We start from the raw sequence: 21,677 nt of genomic DNA, 5'->3' as shown, positions 1-21,677 counted from the left end.
TTTTCTGAGATTTTCAAGATATTGTGATAATGATATCTAATATATAATGTATAAATATGGGAAATTCTACCCATATACACTGTATGTGTACATCTGGGGTGGGGAACCTTTTTTGTGCCAAGGGCCGTTTGTATGGGGAAAAAAAATCCTTCAGGAACCATATGTAAAAATTTCTCTTACAAATTGTCCTGCTGCAGCCGTTCCACACTCCGGCAGCTGCCACTGTATATGACTGACAGTCTCCGGCTGCTGTTAAGAGGAATCTCGCGAGAACTACCGACCTTTCGAGAGAATTCCCCTGTACTTGACTCCCCGCAAAGCCGCCGGGCGGGTGGGAGGGCCACTCTGACCGGCTACAGGGGCCACAATTTCCCCCGGGCCTGAGGTTCCCCACCCCTGGTCTACATAAACAGCAGAGCTGAAGGCTCTAGTACAAGGATGCTGTCTTTCAGTTGCCTGTCTAAGCCAGTTGTGGTGTAAGGTCACAGGACACTGAGGAGCAGACACTTATAACTATGGGCAATAGTATGGCTAATATCCTGCAAGGTAGGTAAGCCGTGTTACAGTTATTTAATTTATTTTTTATTATTATTTATACACAGTTTCTTATATAGCGCACACATATTCCGCAGCGCTTTACAGAGAATATTTAAACATTCACATCAGTCCCTGTCCCAGTGGAGCTTAAATCTATATTCCTTACCACATGTACACACACAGACATTCTAGGGTTAATTTTGTTAGGAGCCAATTAGCCTACCAGTATATTTTTGTATTAGGGGAGGAAACCAGAGTACCTGGGGTAAACCCACACAAGTTTGGGAAGAATATACAAACTTCACACAGGTAGAGCCATAGGGCGGTATTCAATGAGCCTGATTCGCCAGGTTTTTATGGCGAATTTGTGCTGTTTGGCGAATTTCTGACAAAAACGGTGAATCACCCTATTCAATGACCACATGGCGAATACATTTGAAGGTTTTTTTCATCATGATTCACCGAGTAGCAATCGCTATCTTTTTATGGTGAAGTGGAATGTGAACTTTTAAAATAAAGTGTTTTGTTTTTTACATTTGGTGTCAAAAAATCAGGAATTTTATTCTGAGGAGGGGCATGCTATTTTTATTCATGTGCTGTAAGCACATGAATATATATTTAATTTTAAAAATAATATATATATTTTTTTTTACACAGCAGCCAGCAGGGGGCGCCGGAGCCGAGCCGCTCATTACATATTCATATATTCACTGCACGATCATTACGATCGTGTCTAGTGAATATACGCCCCCCTGCTGGCACCCCCGGGGGGGGCAGCCTGTGCTGCCTGGCACCCGGGGAGCCCACCTAACCCCCCACAAAGGTCTGGGCTAGACAGAGAGACTACCATCTCTCTGCCTGGCACCGTCCTCAGGCTCCCTGCAGCAATCGCCGCAGGAGCTCATATTCGCCAGTCAGGGGCTCGCTGCCCCTGACTCGTTGAATACCGGAGCCCGCCGGCTCCGGAACGTGGCGAATGTGCAGCGAATCCAAAAAAGGATTCGCTGCACCTCGCAGGTATTCACATTGAATACCGCCCATAGTGGGAATCGAACCCATGACCTCAGCACTGTGAGGTAGTAATGCTAACCATTACACCATCCGTACCAAATACACCCGATCTTTAGATGGACATGATAGAACCCCAAGAAGACACACTTGTTGCTCCTACAATAAGCCTCTGAGCAAGGAGGTAAGAAGCAAGGAGCTGAGACACGCTTTGACGAGTGGTGTCTGTGAAAAAGCGCTGTCTGCCAACAAGTCACTAGCAAATGCCCACATTACGCATGGCAGCATGTTATAGGTGGGAAACAATAGAAAACTCCTAGATTCCACACAGGCCTTTGCAACAGGCTGAAGTGTGCATTATGGAACCTGAGAAAAGATTGTAAAAGTGCACAATGTACCCACCCTCTTAATGGAAACAAGTGATCTTCACACATGAATTTGCCCATGTATACAGACACTGGCTGGAAAAATGGCTTTACAAGTCAGCAAACACTGAGGCTGCAGTACAAAAACGTATTCAAAGGTTATTTGATGACAGGAGAGATTAAGAGAAATAGGTTAAATATTAGTTAATATCATATAAGGCATCATTTCAATATTTGAAGTTTAATACGTACATGGTGATTTAACTAAATGTGTGATTAATTGAAGTCTATTGTCAAGTTTTTTTGTCTATCCAAGATACTAATGTAGATATAAGTTACAAGCTGCAACTTGAAGACTGAGTGATTATAAAGGAAATACTTCAGAAAAGTTCTTGAACCCTGATTTAAAAGTCTATGCCAATGTCTACTGACTGCACCGATTGTATAAAAAAAGTGGCAAATAATGACACTGGGATACAAGAAAGCCTCAAAGGAAGTATTATCCAATCATTGTACTGTACCATGCATAAATATAGTTTAATAGGTTCAAAATCTGATAAGGGTCTTTTGGGATGTATAATGTGTTCTGCTACAATAACAGTGATATTGTGACCCTTGTTTTGTCATTAATAATACCCCTTTCACACTGCAGCTCTAATGTTGCCGATTTTTTAGCCATTGAAAACGGTTAGAGCTGCAGTGTGAAAGCACCAGTCTGCATTTATAGGTTACAAATAACCGGTATTTGTAAACGGGTAAAAAGCAGAGTCCTACACGGTTCAGAGACGTTTTTTATGCAGTGTGAACGGCTCTGAACCGGTATATAGGACTCAGGCAGTAGCTATGAAAGTGCAGTGCATATGTAATGAGCCACTCATTACATATGTACATATGTAATGAGCGCTGTGCATATACAATGAGCCACTCATTACATTTGTGCATATGTAATGAGCAGCTCATTCATATGCACTGCGCTCATTACATATGCACTACGCTGTCTTATAGGTACTGTCTGTCCTGCTTTCACACTGCAAACCTGCTTGAGACCCGGTATTTACATGTAGTGTGAAAGGGATTTAAAACGGTAATATACCGTTTTAAATACCGTTTCAAAATTCCGGGTCTCAAACGTTTAGGCAATGTGAAAGCAGCCTACTTGATCCAATGAAGTATGACAATTGCCAGAACTGTACATAATAAGTGGGATGCAAATCCAAATAGCAGATTCTGCCTTTGAATGGTGGAGTAAGTTAAATGTAACTCACAGGTGTGAGCATACTCCAGACCAATCAGGTATAACCCCAGACTCACAGGTAGGAAAAATACCTTAATGAGTTTACAGACAGTAGTGCATAACATTCCATATATGTTACCAGAAAATGTGTATTATTTATGTGGGGAAAAAAGGCATATAAATGGCTTCCAGGTGGAGGATATGGTAATTGTACTTTAGGTCAGCTAATACCTAATTTTTTTATAGAGATCCATTCTACAGAAGCCACAGGAGTGGCCAAGGAAAACTCTCTCAAGAAATCTAACAGTCATACCATGGATTAACAGGTGCTGCTTAAAGAAACCATTTTCATTTGTTAAACATTTGGCTAAACTATTAGACAATATTACTAAATGGCAGCAAAGGAAGTGGGAATGTGCATTGGTGTAAAAGAAGCTTGTTATAATTACTTTAATGACACATATGAAGTTGTTAAAGCCATTGAAACCACCTATTCCAAGTTAAAGAGTTAAAAAGCAAAGTTGCCAAAGTTTATAGTGAACATAAATGGCTCATAAAAAAATAAAAAAAATCCAGTAACCTGGCTTGAAGGTTTTACAAAGTAGTTTTCCGGTAATTACTGGGGAACTTGCATTATTTATAGTTACCTATATTCTGGTAAAATTTGTATTATGGCTGATAGATAGAATACTCACACTTGATTTTTGTTCCAGAAACAAGAACAAAGGAATTGCACCCTGTGATGTTAACAAGATTTGGTCAATCGCATGAACTTTAATTGATGTGTTACAAGATAAAGTCGCCCCAACATAGACAAGATGTTGTGTTATTTGCAGCAATGTACTAGAAGAGCTGAGCATGGTGGACTATGATGGAAAGCATACATTTGGAAGGAAATTTTTAATGAAGAAGTTTGAAACTTCCAGGTTTAGGAAGTTACAGAAGAGCTTAACCAGAGAGCCGTGAGCAGTCTACTACGATGGATATGTGTGAACGGTCATTACCCTCCACCTGAAGAGATGACAGCATCAGCTTGTGGGGACATAGCCATTAGCACCATCATGTTAGACTGTCTGCTTAGTCTCGTTAGGCAGAAATCTTGTAGTGCCTTGTGATTCAACTATAATGGCAGATTGTCACAAACAGGATGGACTGAGAGAAGCCGCATTATATTAAGCAACCATTTTGCATATATGCTTTAGTTTTTATAATGGATTATAACCAATAGTGATATTAAGTATATAAAGTATCCCTTGACCCTTTAATAGTCTGTATAGGAAATATGGACTCCCACATATGGCCAATGGTCAAGGATCAGCAAAATGCAGGTATAGGCTATTCTCCTCATCTATCCCTGTAGATTATCAGTAAAAGCTGAAATCAACAGGAGGGAAATGATAGAGTATAGATATGATTCTCACCTTTATATATACACACATATATATAAATATATGGTACTTGTTTCCTAGCACGGCGCCCGTCGTAGGTGATTGCATACCTTAACTTAAGGTATGCGATGGATGTGACGACGCGATTTCAGGGCTATTTTTAGCCTTTTCCCCAACAACTAAAAAATCGCGTCCATTGCATGCCTTAAGTTTATGCGATGGACGTGATTTTACATAGGGAACAATGTTAAATGGGCCAATGGACCCGATTTTTCATTGTATACCCACCCTTATGGGTTTTTTACATGACAAATGCCCCCCCCCCCCATTGTTAACGCCACCCCATGATGAACGCCAACCCCCACTATCCACGTCGGCGTGGAGTTGATTTTATATAGTGTGCCGAGCGCAGCGAGCCACTGAGCCCGAAGCGTGGCGAGCGGACGTGTAATACCTGTGAAGTAATGCGCTTCCCCTCGCGGGGCTCGCTGCGCTTGCCACGGTTCGGGCTCGGTGGCTCGCTGCGCTCGCCACACTATATAAAGTCAACTCCACGCCGACATGGATAGTGGGGGTATGAAAAGGTCGGAGGATGCGTACCGCCGCCACGCGCGGGCTCACTGAGCTCGCCACGCTTCAGGTTGGCGTTGATCGTGGGGTCGGGTTAACAATGGGGGGCTATTTGACCCATCAGGTTTGGGAAACAATAAAAATTGGGATCTGGGGGCCATTTAACATTGCGGCCAATGTAAAATCGGATCTCGGACCATTTCACATTGATTCCAATGTAAAAATCGCGTCAATTGCATCGCATGCAATGCGATGGATACAATCTTGATCGCAGGCGCCGTGCTAGGAAACAAGTACCAAATATATATATATATATATATATATATATATATATATATACGTATAAGGTTTTAGGTTTTAAATGATATTCAGTTCTAGCATTAATCACTGTTTCTTTAAGAACATAAAATCCTTGTACAGAGGTAGCGCTGCTCATCCAGCACGGGGGATCGCCAGACCTCCCCCTCTGGGAGAGGCGCTTTCCTGTCGGCAGGGCGGGAGGGAACCCTGCCCGTCTCCGCTTCAGGGATACGGGCTGGGTTGGGGGTGGAGATGTGTGGTAACGCGGCGGGGACCCGGGGGATGGCGGATGGCGAATCTTCCGCCATCCCCTGCCTGAATTACAGCGGCTCCATCTGTAGCAGAATAGAGTCTATTTCAGTGTGGCTGGGATGTACCAAGGCCAGAAGGTATACACAAACCAGATATTGTTCCTGTAGTCTGTAGATAGTGTTTTGGAATGGGAAGGAGGACATTTAGGGCCTTATTCTGCTTGGTGCGGTCCGTTCCGAATTCTTTCGTAAATGCCGAACGCCACGCTGTGCGGACATTCTAAGAACACACGCCCACAAGTCGTCAGCATCCGTTCGGAAGAAGAGGGAGTGTTTTTGGACTATATCCAAACGTGCGTGTGCGGTGGGAACACAAAGATTGTGCACGGTCTTACAGCGTCCGAACATACGGGAAGCTGGCCGTACGCACCGATTCTGTGTATTTCCGCAAACCTCACTACTCTATTCGGAACTCATGCATCTGCAACATGACACACTTATGCAATTAGCCAACCTCATAAAAAATGGTTTATTTTTAAATGTAATCAATGAATTCCTAATTGATGCTTAAACACATTACTACCACTTTAGATTAACCCTTACATCATGTTCAGTGGTATTACTTCATTGTTGCCCCTTTACCTATGTTTTATGTATGCATATTATATTTCAATTGCACGTCAAATGCAATATTCTACAATGTGCAAATTATTATTAACACATTCTAAAGCTCACTTACCTACAGTTATGAACACAGCCTTCAATGCTTCCAATTGAACCTATGAAAAGAGTGTAATTAATCACTAATGAGTAGAGGAGTGGATTGTATTGTGGTCAGCTGAGAGTGCTTCAGGTGCGGGCGTACTAATTGGGCGAACCGAATGCCTAGCACATGAACAAGTGCTCTCCGCAAAGTGAAACTTGCTTATGGACACCGCATATTTCATGCGTGTTGGTTCGTTTGCAGTCGGCGTCGTGTCCGAATGCACGCCTACCACAGTTCGTGCACTCCCACGTGTACGCCCAGATTTACGCCCAGTTTTGCCCACTTTGAAACCGTGCCCTTGTGTAGGGCCGAATGACGCCCATATTTCCAGAGTCAATTCGGTGCACATTTCTGGACGGTATTGGCGAGAACGAGTGCGGAGACATGCGCATTGCGTTGCCTATGCATGCACAGACGGCTAAAATGCCCTCCGAAAGAATTCGGAAAGGACCGCACCAAGCAGAATAAGGCCCTTAATGTTGTGGGAACTAGAAGAAGATGGAACAATTGCTGCTTGTTTATTAATATTGATGCAACATATTTTAATGAGCACTGACGTGGACTGCGTTCCACATTTTGGGCATAAATGTGAGCATATTGGATAATAAACTTCAGATCAGAAAAGTCTGCTGAGTTTGACCATACTCTGTGTGTGTGTTATCTCTTCATTTCTGATCTCCAGCCGGCTGTCAATCATAGAACCTCTGACTGGACATTGAAGGTAGTTGTCAGACCCTGTGTGATCTCTCAGGGACCCTAACACCTCTATGAGGCGAAGTACCACTAGAGGCCACTCGATGTACCAAATTACTCCTTAGTGTGTAAAAAGGTGTCCTAACAGAAAGTAAGAGCAATTTTTGCAGGGACACTGATCTGTTCAAAATTGCTGGATTTGAGAGGTATCTGTGAAGATTGGAGCAGATAGGGACTGGGGGTGGGGTGGAGAGTTTGTGGGCTAAAACTGTCACAGCTCAAAGTGAATGTACATTGCAGAAGCATCATTTTGACAGGCTTGCAATAAATGAAGACCTGGATATAGAGGAAACAATGGTGATGGTGAGCAGTGCGGGACATACATCAGATGGATGACTCCCTTATTCCCAGGGGTATAGGTCATAGGGTGGACACTATGAACGTCGACATACATTAGGTTGACCACTAACGGTTGACAGGGCTTAGGTCGATGAAATAGAGCAACATGGTTAAGGTCGACAGGGTCGGAAGGTTGACACAAGCATTAGGTCAACAATGGGATGGTCGACAGTCAAAAGGATCGACATGAGTTTTTCATTTTTTTTGTCACAAATTTCAACTGGGGTGTAAAGGAGTCTTTTTCTGCAAGGCGACACCTTTTTCCATACCTCCCAACAGTCCCCGCGGGATCGTCCTGGTATTTGAGGATGTTCCCGTGGCAGGGGCAGTTGGGGGTCCTTCCATTTCGCCCATGCACAGCGTCTATTCATGCCCCCAGCTGCAAAAACAGGGCGTGGCCTCGTGGGGTGTCATGAATGTAGTCCACCCCCCCCTTTAGCTAGGCCACTCCCCCAAATTTTCAATGTGCCTTTGGCACGCCTGCCAGTGTCCCTCCTTCAGGCTGCCACAAAGTTGGGAGGTTGGGATTTTTTCTGATGCCCACAATAAATGGGGTGGGGAAATTTTTAACTGTTCGCACCAGACCACCAGGAGCCAAATGGGTATGAACTACCGCCTGTCAGCATTAAAAAAAAAAAAAAAAAAAATCACATTGACCTTTTGACTGCCAACTTTCCCATTATTGACCTAATGCTTGTGTCGACATCCCAGCCTTAGCCATGTCAACATATTTATTGTGTCGACCCAAGCCTTGTCGACCTTTAGTAGTCCACCGCATGTACGTCGACCTAGCGACCGTATCCCATTCCCAGATGCCAAGCCAATGATCGGCAATCAGAACCAGAGAATGATGATCACCGATCCATCAGGGAAATCAGGAAAAAAAACTACAGGGTATAGTTACTACGGCGATGGTTTTTAGATTAGGAGATATTGCCATAGTAACCAATCACATTCTACATTTATCTAGCACCTTCTATAACCTGCTATGGGCAACATTTCCATTTCTAAAAACATGCCTTCAGTAGGGACATGTTAAAAATCTCAGACTCACCAAACCAGATACTTTTTTGGTAGAGATAAATTAATTGAGGATTTTGGATTTTCCCGATCCAACCAATTTAGGAATTAAGCCCCATACACACAGGGCGACCTGGCTCTTTCTCTGAGCGACGTGCTTAAGCATGATCGCTCGGCACACATTGCGGTGCACCTGCGAATCACACTGCGATGCTGTGTGCTGAGCGGGACTTTGCCTATTGTTTATAGGCAAAACCGCATGATCTAGTCAGATTGCTTAGAAATGAGGATGAAATCGCCCATGTGTACGCCCCTTTAGGAGAATGGAGAATTTCCCGGTACTTCCCTGATTAAGCTGCTGTCGGGGTTCATAACGTCCGACATATTGCAATACTGATGCTGCTCACAAGGGGGCAGCAGGAGACCTAAGAACTGATTATGACGCAAGCCACGGCAAATGGCTTCTAAACTCTCACAAGAGGCTAATATTTAAATATCTCATAGCAATTCTCTATTTTAATCCTTTATTTACACAATATTGTGTTAATATAAGATCACCTGAGACACAGCAGCTAAAGGGTAATCATCGACCAGGACCCAACTCCCCCCCCCCCACCCCTTAAAACCCAGTGAACTAGCAATAGCCCCCGCAGACTCAGCGGTAGCTTGGAGGCGATGGGTAAGTGTGGGCGCCGAGGGTCTGCGGTAGCTATTGCTGCACTGTTGTTACCTGGACCTGCATCCTTAATAACTCTCTGCTGTGCGGTGGAGGCCATTTTGTTAGGGACATTTTTATGGTGGCAGGAGGAGCTCCGAAATCGCATTTAAGTATATCTACAGGCTACAGACCGGGCGGCATCGGCAGACAGAGGGGGGAGGCAGGGTTGGGGGGCTGTGACCATTGAATGATATTCCCAGTATTATTCTACCCACTGGCGCTCAATGTCACTAAACAAGAGTTATGAGACAAAGTGTAAAACTGTGGCTCTATAATACACAACATGTGTTTGGGAGATTAATTAGTTAATTAACTCTAACATAAAATGACAGCAATGGTTTATTTAAAAGGGATGATTATACTCCTTTTCCACTGACATCTGAGCCCTGCATTATTGCATGCGAACGTGCAACAACCCAGGATTATTACCAACGGAAACGACTCCACCCGGGTCCAGTCAGCTGAGAATCCTTCCAGATTTGCTAGCAGGGTTATACCTGGAAAGGTGAGCAGCAGTACTAAAAAAAAAAACAGAGCTGATTGGAGCTTCTGGGGTATTTTTATGTGCATTTTGTACATGTTTATGTGCACTTGCTAATGTCTAGGTACACCAATGGCTCAGGTACACTGCAAACAAGTTTTTACAATAGTTTTTTTACGGGTCATGTGTGAAGATACGGTACTTGTTTAGTTTCACGGTGGCAGCATGGCCGCCTTGAACTTCCGGGTACAGCGCTCACCAAACTATCTAAAATAAACAAAATTAACTCTATGCCAACGTAGATAGCCACCGAGCCCCGCTGCCGTTTCAAATTGAAAAGGTTTCAAATTGAATATTTGAGACTAAAATAAAAGCAAAACTTTTTCAAATAAGTATTTCTGGTCTATTCTTTAACCCCTTCCCGACATTTGACGTACATTTACGTCATGGTCGGGAAGCACTTCCCGACACATGGCGTAAATGTACGTCATGGATTTAAACTGTCACCGCGTCTATAGACGCGGTGACAGTTTCAACATGTCTGCTGTCCCTGACAGCAGACATGTCCGTGCATGCCCCGGGGGGGCTGCGATGCCGCCCCCCCGTCGGCGATCGCTGTGATTGGCTGTTCAGTGTGAACAGCCAATTACAGCGTTTTCCTGTGTCACCGGCGAATAACGTTCGCCGGTGACACGGGATCGGAGGTGATTGGTGCTGTAAAGTACAGCACCAATCACCGCGGGGTGTAAGGGTGACACTGGTGTCACCCCACCTCACCCCGCCCGCCCCCAAAGGTCATGATTGGTTCGTCGGACCGACGGACCAATCACAGCCATGGAGGGGGGTTTAAACTAACGGTGACTGCACTGCAGACGCCATTCCGGTCTGGAATAGCGTGCAGTGCGGTCACCGTGCCACCTGCCGCCATATACTGACCAGAACCTTGCTCCATACTTACCTGATCACTGCTTCATCGCTGCTTGATCACTGCTTGATCTGTGCCTAGTAGTGTGCTGGATGCTTCCTGGATCCTGTTGCTACTTGTGCCTTCCTGTGCTGTGAAATTGTGCTGCTGCAGTGTAATAGCTAGATAGAGAGATAGATAGAGAGAGATAGAGAGATAGAGATAGAGAGAGATAGAGAGAGAGATAGTGTCAGAGAGTGCTATATTTTGTGCTGCTGCAGTGTGATATAGTTATAGATAGAGAGAGAGATAGAGAGATAGAGAGAGATAGAGAGAGAGAGATAGATAGAGAGGCCTAGTGACAGAGTGCTATATTTTGTGCTGCTGCAGTGTGATAGTTATAGAGAGATAGAGAGAGATAGAGAGAGAGAGATAGAGAGAGATAGTGACAGATTGTGCTATATATTTTTTATATAACTGACTGCTGCCCCCTCCTTTTGTGCTGATCAGTATAAATTAACTGATCAGCAACTTTTTGGGGGCGCAGGTTTTTTTTTATATATAGATATACCTGTCAGTGCTGCTGCTGTAGTGTCATAGAGTGATAGATAGTGATAGATAGTGATAGATAGTGATAGATAGTGAGAGATAGAGAGAGATAGTGACAGAGAGTGATAGAGAGTGTATATTTTGTGTCTGCTACCCCCCCTTTTTGGGGGTGCAGGTTTTTTAGTGTCCTAGAGTGATAGATAGTGAGAGATAGTGAGAGATAGTGAGAGATAGTGAGAGATAGTGAGAGATAGTGACAGAGAGTGATAGAGAGTGACAGAGAGTGCTACATTTTGTGTCTGCTGCCCCCGCCTTTTGTGCTGATCACTATATCTGAGGTGATCAGCAACTTTTTTGGGGGTGCAGAGGTTTTTTTTTTTTTTATATATACCTGTCAGTTGCACCAAAGGTTGTGCACCTGCTGCACCTCACTGGTAATCAGTGTCGCATCACTGATCACCTTTTTTTTTTTTTGTGAGTGCTGTGGGGTCTTTTTTTAATTTTTTTTTTACACACACTGTGATTTTGTGGGTGTCCTGTGGCCACTGTGCGCTGATCAGTGACGTACATCACTGATCAGCTTTTTCGGCACAGGGTTGATCTATTTTATTTTTTTTTTTGATCAAATTCCTGTTGCCTTTGAGCGCTGTTCAGTGACAGACGTTACTGACCAACATCTGTGCTCAATTTTTGGCGCAGGACCTTTTTTTTTTTTTTTTTTTAACCCCTTCAATTTTTTATTTTTAACCCCTTCATTTTTTTTTTTTTTTTTATTGGTATAAAGTATTTTTTTTTTTCTGCACTACATACACACTACATATCCCCCGGGTTGAAATAAAGTTTGTACCCCCCCCCTACACTATACACGTGTTGAAACATTTCACTACCAGTAACACAAAAATAAAAATGGCATCCCAAATGTCCTCCCAAATGTCCTCCCAAATGTCATCACAGTCATCCAGAAGAATGTATTCAGCGGAGGAGGCATATGCCCTGCTTGCTTCTGACTCTGACACAGCCAGTGATGCAAGCGGGGAATTTGAAGGATTCGCCTTAAGCTCCTCTTCCTCCTCTGATGATGAGGGACCCCCTCAAAGACGGCCCCGTAGAGCAGCTGAGACCCCCCCCCCAACAATTGATCTCGTATGGACCCCACCACCAGACAATTTTGAGCCCCAGGTTCCTGAGTTTTTGGCCATGCCAGGAATCCAATTTGATTCCACAGGTCTCAGAGAAATTGACTTTTTCAAATTATTTTTCTCTGATGATTTTGTAAATTTAATGGTGGACCAAACTAATTTATATGCCCAGCAGTTTATTGCTCAAAACCCCACGTCATCATTTGCTAGGTGGACCCCTGTAGATGCAGTAGAGATGATGACGTTTTGGGGTCTGGTGTTTCATATGGGCATAGTAAAAAAGCCAGAAATTAGGCAATATTGGAGTACAGATGTTCTGTACAGTACTCCATTTTACCGTATGGCCATGACCCGGACTCGATTTGAGACAATTCTTAAATTTATACATTACACCGATAATGCACAGTGCCCACCCAGAGATGATCCCACCTTTGACCGGCTATTCAAAGTCAGGCCGGTCATTGATCATTTCAGTGCCAAATTTGAAGAGGTGTACATCCCTGAAAAATGTATTTGTATCGACGAGTCCCTTATACATTTTAAAGGAAGGGTTAAATTCCGCCAGTACCTTCCCAGTAAGAGGGCAAGGTATGGCATAAAAATGTATAAACTGTGTGAAAGCACCTCAGGGTACACCCACAGGTTTAGGGTTTATGAAGGGAAGGATTCTAGAATTGAACCGCCAGAATGCCCCCCCTCCCTCGTAGGTGTTAGTGGAAAAATTGTCTGGGATTTAGTGCACCCCTTCCTGGATAAAGGTTATCACCTCTATGTGGATAACTTTTACACTAGCATCCCCCTGTTTAAGGCCCTTGGTTCAAGAGGTACAGCAGCTTGCGGTACTGTGCGCAAGAACCAAAGAGGCCTCCCAAAAACGCACATTGCCCAAGTAATGAGAAGGGGTGAAAGCAGGGGAATATGCAACGAAAATATGTTGTTGGTCAAATATAAGGACAAGAGGGATGTCCTTATACTGACAACAATTCACGGAGACAGTACCACCTCCGTCCCTGTACGAGGTACCAGTACCCACACCTCAAAACCTAATTGTATCCTGGATTACAATAGGTACATGGGCGGAGTGGATCTTTCAGATCAGGTACTGAAGCCGTACAGTGCCCTGCGGAAAACAAAAATCTTGTACAAGAAGGTGGCTGTGTATATCATCCAGATGGCACTGTATAACGCTTACGTGCTATTCCGTTCTACCGGCCAGAGGGGGACATTTATGCACTTTCAAGAGGAAGTCATAAAGGGCCTAATATTTGGGAACCAGCAGGCAGAGGGCCCCAGTACTTCTAGTACTGGCCCCCGTATTGTACCAGGGCAGCATTTTCCTGATGAAATCCCCTCCACTGGAAAAAAGGGCAGGACACAAAAAAGGTGCAAAGTTTGCTATAAAAAGGGAATAAGAAAGCAAACTATTTTCCAGTGTGACACTTGCCCCGACAAACCCGGCCTATGTATAAAGGAGTGTTTTAAAATATACCACACATCTATGGAATATTAGGTTCATAATTTCACCGTGCTTCGGGGGTCTTGCTAATGCCACATAGCACCCACCATTCATTCCACCAGAATCTGAGCCGCAAAATCCAAAAATCACCCCTTCCCTTCTGAGTCCTGCCATGCACCCAACTGGTATTTTTTGGTCACATGTGAGGCATTGCCGTACTCGGGAGAAATTGGGGCACAGATTTTGGGGTGCTTTGTCTCCTTCATACCTTCTGAAAATGAAAAATTTTGAGCCAGAACTGCATTTTTGTGTAAAAAAATGTAATTTTTCATTTTCACTGCCCACTTGTATCAAAATTGGTGAAACCCCTGGGGGTTTGAAATGTACACTATACCCCTAGATGAATTCCCTGAGGGGTGTACTTTGCAAAATGGGGTGACTTGTGGGGGGGTTCCACTGTATTGGTGCAACATAGCACCCACCATTCATTCCACCAAAATCTGTGCTGCAAAATCCAAAAATCACTCCTTCCGTTCTGAGTCCTGCCATGCACCCAACTGGTATTTTTTGGTCACATGTGAGGCATTGCCGTACTCGGGAGAAATTGGGGCACAGATTTTGGGGTGCTTTTTCTCCTTCATACCTTCTGAAAATGAAAAATTTTGAGCCAGAACTGCATTTTTGTGTAAAAAAATGTAATTTTTCATTTTCACTGCCCACTTGTATCAAAATTGGTGAAACCCCTGGGGGTTTGAAATGTACACTATACCCCTAGATGAATTCCCTGAGGGGTGTAGTTTTCAAAATGGGGTGACTTGTGGGGGGGTTCCACTGTATTGGTGCTTGGGGGGTCTTGCTAATGCGACATAGCACCCACCAAAATTCCACCAGAATCTGAGCTGCAAAATCCAAAAATCACTCCTTCCGTTCTGAGTCCTGCCATGCACCCAACTGGTATTTTTTGGTCACATGTGAGGCATTGCCGTACTCGGGAGAAATTGGGGCACAGATTTTGGGGTGCTTTTTCTCCTTCATACCTTCTGAAAATGAAAAATTTCGAGCCAGAACTGCATTTTTGTGTAAAAAATGTAATTTTTCATTTTCACTGCCCACTTGTATCAAAATTGGTGAAACCCCTGGGGGTTTGAAATGTACACTATACCCCTAGATGAATTCCCTGAGGGGTGTAGTTTTCAAAATGGGGTGACTTGTGGGGGGGTTCCACTGTATTGGTGCTTGGGGGGTCTTGCTAATGCGACATAGCACCCACCAAAATTCCACCAGAATCTGAGCTGCAAAATCCAAAAATCACTCCTTCCGTTCTGAGTCCTGCCATGCACCCAACTGGTATTTTTTGGTCACATGTGAGGCATTTCCGTACTCGGGAGAAATTGGGGCACATATTTTGGGGTGCTTTTTCTCCTTCATACCTTCTGAAAATGAAAAATTTTGAGCCAGAACTGCATTTTTGTGTAAAAAAATGTAATTTTTCATTTTCACTGCCCACTTGTATCAAAATTGGTGAAACCCCTGGGGGTTTGAAATGTACACTATACCCCTAGATGAATTCCCTGAGGGGTGTACTTTGCAAAATGGGGTGACTTGTGGGGGGGTTCCACTGTATTGGTGCAACATAGCACCCACCATTCATTCCACCAGAATCTGTGCTGCAAAATCCAAAAATCACTCCTTCCCTTCTGAGTCCTGCCATGCACCCAACTGGTATTTTTTGGTCACATGTGAGGCATTGCCGTACTCGGGAGAAATTGGGGCACAGATTTTGGGGTGCTTTTTCTCCTTCATACCTTCTGAAAATGAAAAATTTTGAGCCAGAACTGCATTTTTGTGTAAAAAAATGTAATTTTTCATTTTCACTGCCCACTTGTATCAAAATTGGTGAAACCCCTGGGGGTTTGAAATGTACACTATACCCCTAGATGAATTCCCTGAGGGGTGTAGTTTGCAAAATGGGGTGACTTGTGGGCGGGTTCCACTGTATTGGTGCTTGGGGGGTCTTGCTAATGCGACATAGCACCCACCAAAATTCCACCAGAATCTGAGCTGCAAAATCCAAAAATCACTCCTTCCCTTCTGAGTCCTGCCATGCACCCAACTGGTATTTTTTGGTCACATGTGAGGCATTGCCGTACTCGGGAGAAATTGGGGCACAGATTTTGGGGTGCTTTGTCTCCTTCATACCTTCTGAAAATGACAAATTTGGAGCCAGAACTGCATTTTTGTGTAAAAAAAAATAATTTTTCATTTTCACTGCCCAGTTGTACCACAATTGGTGAAACCCCTGGGGGTTTGAAATGTACACTATACCCCTAGATGAATTCCCTGAGGGGTGTAGTTTGCAAAATGGGGTCACTTGTGGGGGGGTTCCTAACTTTTAGCATCTTATGGTGCCTTGAAACCTACATGGTGCCTAAAAAATAATCTCATAAAAAGGAGGCTCCAAAATCAAGTAGGTGCTCCTTCTATTATGAAGCCTGTGGTTTGGTCACCGTGCACACTAGGGCCACATATAGGATATTTATGAAAACAAAAGAATTGGGGGAATCAATTTTTAGTCACATTTCTCTAGTAAAATGTACTGTGTTCCTTAGAAAAATGTATTAAAATTGCAAATCTGCAAAAAAAAAAGAAATTTTGAAATTTCACCTACACTTTGTTTTAATTCCTGTGAAACACCTAAAGGGTTAACAAACTTCCAAAATGCTGTTTTGAATACTGTGAGGGGTGCAGTTTTTGAAATGGCATCATTTATGGGGGTGTCTCACATACAAGTCCCTCAAAGTCACATCAGAACTGAACTGGTCCCTAAAAAAATCAGTGTTTGAAATTTTCTTGAAAATTTGAGAATTTGCTATTCATATTGTAAGCCTCCTAGTGTCCCAAAAAATTAAAAGGAAGTTGAAATAATGATGTCAACATAAAGTAGACATATGGTCTATGTTAGTTATTCACTATTTTGAGTGGTAAGATTATTTGTCTCACAAGCAGAAAATTTAACATTTTGCAAATCGCTAAATTTTCCATTTTTTCACGATATTTTGGTATTTTTCACAAAAAAACACAGACTGTATCGACCCAAATTTACCACTAATTTGAAGTACAATGTGTCACGAAAAAACAGCAAAAAAAAGTTATCCCCACTTAAGTGAGACATGTCAGATTTGAAAAAAAGGGCTCTGTCAGGAACGCAAAAACTGGCTCTGTCAGGAAGGGGTTAATCAGAAAATGTTTTGTTTAATGGTGGCCCTTTTGGGTAATGGTGGCCCTGTTTTATGACCTCCCCTTTGGTAAAGCCCTTTAAAAAGACATTTTCTTATGTAATCTATAGGAAAAAACAGGCCTTCCCTGGGTTAAGTGTAAACAGGGCTGATCCAGCAATTTACCGGGTAGTGGAAATGTGTCTTAAACCCAGGTCCAACCCGATATTGATCCGAGTACAAATTACCGGGTCTGACCCAGGTTGCTAGTGTAAAAGGGGCATTAGCAGGTAACCCAGCTCATATAACCCGGCTCGTGTTTACAGCATGGCGGGAGCCATATTTCAGTGCAGGGAGACTATGTAATCTACAAGTTCTGGCACTGCACCTGTGTCCAATGTGAACGGCACCTATTAGGGAATAACCATTGGCATGGGGTCTGTATTTTGGTTTCTAAACTTTGGGGTAGATGTGTTATTTATTATTATGTGAGAGAAGTGGTATCAGCGCATGTTATTTGTGCTGATACCACTTCTCCCCCATATATCACTGTGCCGAAGTGCGGTAGATTTCAGGGGAGCTATGTGGACCATTCTACTTCCAGCACACCGCTACAACCTGAGTTTATCCACACCAACCAGGACATCTACTTGTGCATTGCACCATCCCATCCGGACTCATTATCCGAGGCAGACACGGAAATCATCATATCCTCCAGGTTCTACCATCTTTCCCATCAGAGACACCTAATTCTCCATCTGGACTCTGTTTTGGGATCGCCATTGGCCACCTGGTCACCTGCTATTATGGGACTACACCTTCAGATGTCAGTGTGGTAATATGCAAATTACATGCTATACTCTAAACTATAAATTGTGCTGAGAATTGAATGTCCACAGGTTTACATTTTTATACAACATTGTAACCCCCTTTTATGACTTGCAAAATTTCATATGCTATTACAGCTTTTTAAATTTTATCTTTAATAAATTCTATATTGTAAAGGATACCGTTCTGCAAATTTTTGCTCATTATATTCTTTTCAGCCCGCGCTGGTACACACACCCCTTTTTTGAGCTATGCGCCCCGTCTATTTTGGCGCTACTATCTAAAAGATATCACACCAATAAGCAGGGATTGGAGCCGGCCGACAACGTTCTAGTGGGGATCGCCAGGGTTATAAGATATCCACCACCTCTCTGTGGGGTAAATTTACTGAGATGGGAGTTCTGTTGAAGATGGGATGTTGCCCATAGCAACCAATCAGATTCTATCGATTATCTTCTAGAAGGTGCTAAATAAACAAGAAGTAGAATCTGATTGGTTGCTATCATCTTCAATAGAACTCCCATCTTAGTAAATTTCCCCATGTAAGTGCAGCTTCTCAGCTTACATGTGATATGCCGTCACATAGCCCATAATCACCGTCAACGGTTATGTCAGATTTTTAAATGGTTATATGGATAACAAATGTTGACACTTGGAAAATGTCGACATAGGCCAAGTTCTAATATATGATGTTTCAACATTATTGTTAGGCATTACGGTGCCATACACTTATACGATATGGACCTTTTTCACACAATAACGACCCATCGATCTGTTAAATCCTGTGAAAAGGGCCATATCGTGTGTTTTAGCTCCGGATCGGTTCTGAGGCGCTTACCTGTTCACATCGGATCCAGAGATCGGCATTGGCAGCAAGGATTTGTCGGATCCTGTGGCAATCAATGGAATCGCATACAATACATCGTGCAGGAGTGCATACGGTGCATTGTATGTGATTTAGCCGCCCGAAGCTTGGCGGCTCGCAGACGGGTAGTTGCTAGGGGATCGCATGCGAGGTTCGCATGCAATGCCATGCAGTAGTGCATGGGAGCCTTTAGGTATAAGTGACAAATTGTTGATATAGTGATCATGTTGACATTTCCACCTGTGTCACATACATACTGAAAGTTATATTGATAAATGTCACTTAATATATGAATCTCTCTCTCTCTCTATATCTATCAGGGAGAGGGAGATGAGCATCCATTTGGAGAAGAACACAAGATGAGGGAGGGATGGTACAGGGCAGCCCGGGGTGTCAGCCGTTTGTGAGGGAGGGGGTGTGATTGGGGGAAGGGGGATGAGGCCTGGTTGGGGGGAGGGGACAGCGGAGGATTCTGGGAGCAGGAAGAAGAGCTGAGCAGCCGGAAGGACACGATGCTCCCCGCTCTCCGCCAGGCGAGCCCCCCGCCGGCAGCTCGAAATGCCCGGGACACGGACAGCTGAGACCTATCGCCGGTGAGTTACGCCCATTCCGAGACGCCCTCAAGGCCGGGGCAGCGCGTCACTGGGGGCCGCGGCTTGGCGGCCTGCTCTCTATGGCAGCTGTGTGAGGCGGCTGTGTGCGCTATTCTAGTGTCCGGCGAGGGGAGGGGGCTGGAGGGGATCGCCGCCTATGGCTGACAGGCTTAGGCCACAGGCCTGCTCCTTGTTCTGAGGCTGCCCGGAGACTGCTGCTGGCAGGTAGGGGAGGCCCGGAGCTGTGACTCGGCACCTGCCCCACCCAACCACAGCCGCCGTATTCCTGCCAAGCCGGCTCGTCCTCACCACAGGCTCGTTATGTAACGTGTGATCAGACCTAATGGCTGTCTGCACATAGGGTCAGTGGCGCTGTGTGTACATGTACATATGGTCATCTGAGGAGGTGTCCCTACAATACATATACCACTATATATAGGATCACCCCTACATCTGAGGTGTCAGTAGCTGTGTGTGTATACATAATGTATATAGGATCACCCCTACATCTAATGTCAGTAGCTGTTTGTGTGTGTATACATATATAGGATCACCCCTACATCTGAGGTGTCAGTAGCTGTGTGCGTATACATATATAGGATCACCCTACTTCTGTGGTGTCCGTACCGTTGTGTCTACTTATATAGGATCATCCTCCTTCTGAGGTGTTAGTAGCTGTGTGTGTATACATATATAGGATCACCTGTACATTTGACGTGTCAGAAGCTGTGTATGTATACATAGATAGGATCACCCTACTTCTGTGGTGTCCGTACCGTTGTGTCTACATATATAGGATCTCCCTCCTTCTGAGGTGCCAGTAGCTGTGTGTGTATACATATATAGGATCATCATCCTCCTTCTGAGGTGTCAGTAGCTGTGTGTATACATATATAGGATCATCCTGCTTCTGAGGTGTCAGTAGATGTGTGTGTGTGTGTGTGTGTGTGTGTGTGTATATATATATATATATATATATATATATATATATATATATATATCTATCGCCCTCCTTCTGATGTGTCAGTAGCTGTGTGTATACATATATAGGATACCTCAGCATCTGACGTGTCAGAAGCTGTGTATGTGTACATATATAGGATAATCCTACTTCTGAGATGTCGTACCTGTGTGTGTACGTACCCCTACATCTACATCTGAGGTGTCAGTAGCTGTGTTTGTATACATATAAAGGATCACCCCTACATCTGAGGTGTCCATAGCTATGTGTACATATATAGGGTCACCCCTACATCCCGACGGTCGGGATCCCGGCATTCAAAATCCCGAACGCCGAAATCCCGACACTTTCTCCCCCGTGGGGCGATCCACGTCCCCCCCCTTGTCGGGATTTCGACGTTCGGGATTCCGGCGTCAGGATTTTGAACGCCGGGATCCCGACCGCCGGCTTTTCATGCCGAATCCCATCTGAGGTGTCAGTAGCTGTGTTTGTATACATATATAGGATCACCCCTACATCTGAGGTGTCCATAGCTGTGTGTGTACATATATAGGGTCACCCTACTTCTGTGGCATCAGCATCTGGGTGTGTATATGTGGGGTCATCCTACCTGTGAGGTTTCAGGGTCTAAAAGGGAAAATTTACTAAAGCTTCACTAATTATAAGAGGGGATGTTGCCCATAATGACCAATCCGATTGTCTATCCTTTCTCTATTGCATACTAGAAAATTATAGACAGAATCTGATTGGTTGATATGGGCAACATCACCTCTTCATATTTAGATGCTTTAGTAAATGTACTGTTATCTGTAAGATGTCAGGAGGTGGGTACTTGCATCTGTGGGGGGTTGTCACACTACATGCTGGGTGTCGGGCTCTAGGGGGTCGGGTCTGTTCTCCATGCTGTAAATCACAGGTCTTCAACTTGTGGCCCTCCAGATGTTGTAGAACTACATATCCCAGCATGCCCTGACAGTTTTGGCATGCTCTTATAGGAAATAATGCGGCAATGCATGTTGGAACATGTAGTTTCACAACATCTGGAGGGCCATAGGTTGAAGACCCATGCAAATAGTGTCAGGAGTGTGAGCTCCCCGATCTATTGTGAATGTTCCGATATTCTCTGTAAAGCGCTGCAGAATATGTGTGTGCTATATAAGTAACTGATAATAAATAATATTGTAATCAGCGTGCTGCTAAGTTGGAGGATGCCGGTACTCATAGGTGTTTAGTTGCGAGTACCGGCTTTTACGACTTAAGTGCCCCACTGTGATGCTGTTTGCACCGGGCAAAGGCTTAAAACAACATTGTTTTGTCAGATTTCTGCCCATATCCCAGGACGGACGTGAGCAGAAATCCACTGGTCGGCACTTGCAGCGCGCTATTCACAGAGAATAGAATTGACCCCTAGGTGACTGCATTACAGGGTCACTATAA

General features: G+C 44.1%; 2 protein-coding genes across 6 annotated transcripts in view; one reads left to right on the top strand and one right to left on the bottom strand.

The window, feature by feature from the left end:
- The window catches only part of RABGAP1L (RAB GTPase activating protein 1 like), a 419,353-nt gene extending 400,264 nt beyond the window's left edge, over window positions 1-19,089 (bottom strand). The window contains exon 1 of the mRNA XM_083157293.1: window positions 18,660-19,089. The gene's annotated coding sequence lies outside the window, so the exon portion shown is untranslated. The remainder of the gene's footprint in view (window positions 1-18,659) is intronic.
- Window positions 19,090-19,131: 42 nt separating this feature from the next.
- RC3H1 (ring finger and CCCH-type domains 1) overlaps window positions 19,132-21,677 on the top strand; it is a 65,247-nt gene continuing 62,701 nt past the window's right edge. For all 5 annotated transcript variants that reach the window (XM_083157288.1, XM_083157291.1, XM_083157289.1 and 2 more), the window contains exon 1: window positions 19,132-19,279. The gene's annotated coding sequence lies outside the window, so the exon portion shown is untranslated. The remainder of the gene's footprint in view (window positions 19,280-21,677) is intronic.

Source organism: Crinia signifera, chromosome 8 (genome assembly GCF_055691185.1).
Source record: "Crinia signifera chromosome 8, ASM5569118v1, whole genome shotgun sequence".
NCBI classification, from domain to species: Eukaryota; Metazoa; Chordata; class Amphibia; order Anura; family Myobatrachidae; genus Crinia; species Crinia signifera.
Note: the sequence above shows the minus strand (reverse complement) of the source record. Positions and strands in the feature narration are given on the sequence as shown.